This window comes from Meleagris gallopavo, chromosome 2 (assembly GCF_000146605.3).
Source record: "Meleagris gallopavo isolate NT-WF06-2002-E0010 breed Aviagen turkey brand Nicholas breeding stock chromosome 2, Turkey_5.1, whole genome shotgun sequence".
Classification (NCBI taxonomy): Eukaryota; Metazoa; Chordata; class Aves; order Galliformes; family Phasianidae; genus Meleagris; species Meleagris gallopavo.
The window spans coordinates 15,353,797-15,359,717 of NC_015012.2; positions in this window are offsets into that span (position 1 = coordinate 15,353,797).

Sequence of the window (5,921 nt, forward strand, 5' to 3'; positions counted from 1 at the left end):
AAATATGCTAATTACTGTTCTTGCACAGTGTTTTTTGCTTCTCCAGAAAGACCATCTTTAAGCTGTCCAATTGATCTTTAAATAGGTATAGAGTGAAAGGTTCCACTAATGCAATTTCACAGCTGTTTTCAAAACCATTGAACTGCAGACCCTACATATTAGATAACTGATGTGTGAACCTCACATTCTGGTAATCTCTCTTCAGAGAAAACATATCAGTAGGTAAATTTAGTTAAACTGTATGCAATTAGAATATGAAAAAGCAAGTTATTTCACGGAGTATGGAAGACTTCATATACAACATCAGCAACTCAATTTCATTTCAGCAGTAGATCCCCACATACTTCATGCTGTATGTGTTGGAAATCATCTATATGCTTCAATCAAAAACTCCTCCAGCTGTGTAGTGTGCAGTTCTCATCACACAGTGTATTGTGATAACCTGATATATACAAATTATTAAACTGTATGTATCAAAGAGAAAACTGTAGATCTGAAGTTATTGGTGCTTCAATGTGTAGTTCTCAGGTATTACTGTAATATATATAAACTACATCAACCATGATTTTTGAATATCCTCAGACTCTTTCTTTCTCCAACACTTTTAATGCGGCATTACATTGTTACTCTGAACAAAAATCATGAATATACAAACTCCTGAAATCCACTCAATTTGCATTTTCAGCTACATAAAGGGTTTTTCCTCGTCATTTATTTTTATTTCAGTTAGTCCATAAAATTCAGCATGCTTAATATTAAAGAGGAAAACATAAAATAGTTGGTTCACCACACTTCCCAGTGGTATGGTGGCAATTGTGGAGAAATCTTCACATCAGCATTCTTTGGCACATTAACTAATCGTAAATCCCCGTTCATTAAAAGGAGATTTGTGAATTATATGCTGTAAAATTGACATGTGACAAAATAATTAAAAAATCAGTTTTGAAAATCGTGAAATTAAAAGCCGAATAGGGAATATAGTGTCAGAGCTAATTGCAATACATAGACCATATGGATTAGTCAGTGACATGAACTGCTTTAGTACATCTTATCTAAACATCAGGCATTGTCCAGCCCCAGGTAAATATTCTAAGATTTACAAATAAGTTATTCGTATACTAAGAAAAAAGTATCCTAAGAAAAATCATGATTCTAGGCATTGTCAATATTGACAAAAAAACAGCATTCAGCCGGCCATCAGTGTACTGTAATCCTTTGATTTCACACTAATTGGGTAAAGGGATTTTGTATTTGGCAACCCAGACTACATTAGCAATGATGCACCAAAAACCCTCAGCTGAACGTTACCTTGGACACACTGTGCTTCCCAAATTAGTTCTCAGTTTCCTTGAGCTGACCAAATACATGAAGGAGAAAACCAGTAAAACCAAAATGAAACAACCCACCCACCCAACTTTTCTCCTCCTCTGCTCCTCCTCCACCTCCCCATCACTCACCACCCTCTCACCCATCACCTCCAAAACCTGGTGGTTATGTCCATTACACTCCTTTCATACAAGATATTGGGCTTTGTTATACTGATATGCTCTTATGCTCAACATCAGAAAGTTCCATTAACTTCCTTGCTTATGTCAGTGTCAGCAATGAAAGTATCAAATGAGGTCAGCCCCGAGATCAGTCCCTGTAGAATTTCAATTTTAGCTTTTCCCTGGACTTGATGCCCCTGATAATTCTGCCTCATTGCCATATCAACCTCTATCTCTAATTCTCCTACTCATACAATTTAACCAGTCATGTGACACATAGCATCTGACTCTTTCCTGGAATTTAAACATACCTGATTTGTGTGAAGTCTACTAATATAGTAAAGTGATAGCTTAGACTGCTCTACTCATATCTTCTGTCCAGCTGTAAATAAAGTCTCCCAGGCATGGCTCTGCAGTTTAACTGCAGTTAGTGCCCTCTAGATCGGATAGACTCTTCCTCCCACAGAAAGCCTTTTCAAGTTGTATAACCATGCCTACCTTGCTAGTGAGAGAGAAAGCCTGCTACACAGTCTGCTCAGTGATCCAGTTCAACACATGTCTGTGGTGCTTCAATATGCATTTCACTGGGCTGCTGAATGACCAAGGTAAGGAGAGGATCTCCCTTTCTTTTTGCAAGGTATTACCATCTGCTGAGTGACATGAGAATACTTCATGTAAGCAACTTCCTAGCTAATGTGCTGATCAGTGCAGATGTTTTGACAGATCTGTGCTGCATTTCTTCCTTTCCTTCTCATGCTCCAATACACCACCAGCAGCATCATTTGCTATCTTTTCCCCTGAACAACACTTCTTTCTAACATCAAACTTAGCAGAAGCCTTTGACATCTTCCAGCAAAGTAAGATGTTTGGATGCCTCCATTATTCAAACATTGTAAAAAGTGCCAGAAAAAGAACAGTTAGTCATGGAGATAAAGCGCAAGGGAAAATAAGGAGAAATGAAATGTAAACACCTTGCTCAAGTGGAGGCACACACAGGAAAGCGCTCCCATTGAGAAACTCCAAAGGAGGCTCTGATCCTGAAATTCAGTTGCCTCAGTTGGAATGATGTCATCTCTACATGAGCAGACACCCACTGTTCTTGCCTCAAAATGAGCTTTAAGGATCTGAATGAGGAGCACCTTCCCTTTTGTTATAATTCTTATCATCATATTCACAGCCAAAACTTCCTTAACTAGGGAACACAGATACACTTGTTCTGAAAGCATTTGCACTGCACAACCACTGACATAAAACAAAGTATTTGGCATTTAGGGAAGTGAATGCCATAGTTCTAAGCAATAGCTTATTCAGCACAATGATTAGCTAAAAGACAAAGTTATGAGCCATCAGTACCAAGATACAAGGCTTGAAAGGGACATCAACTAACTGTAGTATCAATATTTCAAAAGTGTAGCTTTAAACAAAAAAACAACTTTTTTTCCCTGGAGACAGTAGGAAATACTGTGCTCATGTAATTATACAGTATGTACAGCATGGCAGATTTACTTCACAGTACCTCACAGACAGAATCCCCTCAGCATGCTTGCATGACTTCACTGCTGCCATAAACATATTAATGGCAAGGGATCATTCCTATTCTCTCTCCTTGTCTATGGAGAACACATCTGTCCTGAAAAGCAGGCTGTTCCGTGCCAACAAAACTCTGAAGGTATTCTTTAAGCAGTCAGGCACTATTGAGCCTTAGTCTCCAATTTGATCTGGATTTCACAAAAGGAGCTGGGGTTACTGGTGAACAGCAAGCTGGACATAGGCAATGTAAGCAGCCTTATTTTCAGATGCGTTAAAAACATACGCCTCACAGAGTTAATGCATGAACAAACCAGGAGTTAAGCAGCTAGAAAGAGTTCTAAGTTCTGAAATATAACTTTTTTCTTGATTGCCTGCCAAAAAAAGCAGTATTTGCAATATTACTGATCCAGCTGTATTCTAAGGGGTCTCTTTCCTGTCTTTCAGATGACCAATTCAATTCTGCACTTTTAGTTCGACAGCATACACTGGTCCCTGAAAAGCCATGTCTAAATCAGATGATTCATTTTCTGCAAATAAGGTATAATAAAAGCATCCACCAATAAACCTCACCCGCTCACAATCTGGCTAGTCTAATTGCTACATTTAAGAATTTTGCACATGAAAAACTATTGGTTGTTTTCCACACAGGTGCAGACTCAGTTTCTCCACAGACAAATCATTGTTCATAAAAGATTGCTCATTTTAGGTTTGCTTGGATTCAAATGCTATCAAGGAACACGTCCTCCTGTACTAATTGATGGTGTGGGACTTTGGATGGAACAAAGCCATCTTTGTGGTCTGTATTTGGAGTGTACTGAAAAAATAATTGACAGGATGCTTGGCTTGAGGTTAAGGGTAAAAGCAAAGCAAGTAGAAATTCTGACATTGCCTCTCATTTTGTCACCATTTGGATTTTTACTATGACTGTAACCACCCACAAATAAAACTGCTTACCAGAAGTACAAACAGACGTTATCAGAAAAATCAGAGGGACTGCTTCAGCTGTAGACAATGTTACCTAAAAGGCTCAGATTTATGTGGCAGAAACATTGCTCCAGGCAGCTTTCAAGAATAGGTACAGGAGGCGGAGATTACGGAGAGGAGGGTGTTGCATTGTGGTTAAAGGTTATAAAGCTGCATTTACACCGCGCTCTTCAATAGCTCCAAAATTAACATAGATATTTCAGGAAACGACAAGTACAAAAATCATCAGTGTAGCAGAGACAAGGGGAAAATAACTTTTTTCCCTTCCTCCCGGTGAAACTCCCCTGAAAACAGAAAACAGGCAGCTTGTGCCGAAGTAACAGAAAAGAAGTTTCATTTGCAGAGGCTTCAGTTTCAAAGTGGGCTGTGGGAGAGGGTGAGGTGTATGAAATTGAGCGTCCTTCCCAGGCGTGTGCTGCCACAGTACCATTCTCACCTCCTAAAGCCTGTGAAAGGAAGTTACTGAAGGCTCAAGTATTTTTCTCCTGGCTGTGGGTGGCCTACTCCCTAAATCCAGCTGCCTTTCTGTATGAGAAAGCCGAAACCATCTTTGTGCTCACTAGCTGCATGCTATTATACCGATCATATCAAACAAATGTGCTTCGGTGAGTTTTCTTTGATGATGCCTCTAAGCTACACACATCCCATCACAAACCACCACAGGCATACCCCAACGTCAAGCAAACATCCCCTCACGAGGTGCTGACATGAGAACATGCAGCAACCTGAAGCCTCCTGCTGCGTGCTGGTAGGTCCCCAACTGAAAGACTTACACCCTTCTGCTCACTGCTAGCATTGATTTGGTTTCACAGCTTCCCCTCTTATTTCTGTACCAGGGAAAGCAGTTAACAAAAATCCTCATCAACATTTTTAATATTTATAATTGTATATGCTATCCCTATGCACTCTCATTTTCACGTGTTTCTCTTCAATGAAGAGTCTAAATACACACAAGAGAAGTTCTGTATCTCTACATATTAACAACATGTGTCTTGGCAGGTGCTCAGTTACAACCCTTCACCTCTGGCTCTTTCAATATCCCAGATTTGATCAGTTTACACCCTTACTTCTCAGGAAGCTCTTATCCCTTCAGTAAAGAGAACACATCTCCATCAAAAAGCTAGCGCACCAGCACTTAGTTTTTCAGATGATTTCTTTATCATTTACTTAATAATACAACACAGCCAGTGCACAGGCTTCCTCTGCTCCTCCTAACGTCCACTTCCCAGCACAGCAGTTCTGCAGCAATTGAGTGGAAATAGCTCATTATTTAGTGATAACTTGTTTTAGTTGTGTTAGCTTTTATGTGCTGATAATCTAAAATGGGTATGGTGTGAACAAATGCTGTGCCTCCATCTGTGACTATACACACCTGATTTAAAGAAGGGTGCCTAAATCAGGATTTACTGGGCTAATTGAAGATACTTTCTTTTTTAAAATGGCAGTGCTAAAAAGCTGCCATTTCACTTTAATTAGCACCAGACTTTTTAGCAATTCTACAAGTGCTATTTTCCATTATTCATTCAAATGTAAATCAGAATTAGCTCAGTACCTAAAGATACAAATTTAGACACAAAGGGAAAAACAAAATGTTTTTATTTGGGCATCTAATCCTTGGGAACAGCAGCTGGTGGCCAGGTATTGCCAGAGCTTCATTTAGATACTGAAGTAGGATCTGAGCTCTCTTGAAAATTAGATATTTAGTGGAAAAATCTATAACCATTCAGTTCAGTAGGAATTATCATCTCTGTTGGGAAGGGCATTTGTTTTACTAGATAAAACAGCAATCATTCAGCTGTTTTTCTCAGCAAGAAATCCCACATTTCATGAATTTATAAGCACATGGCCAAATTGTGTGCTTTAACTTCCCTTTGTTTTGCTTGGTGAAAGAAACAGGCAAGGTTTGCAATAGAGCAAAAA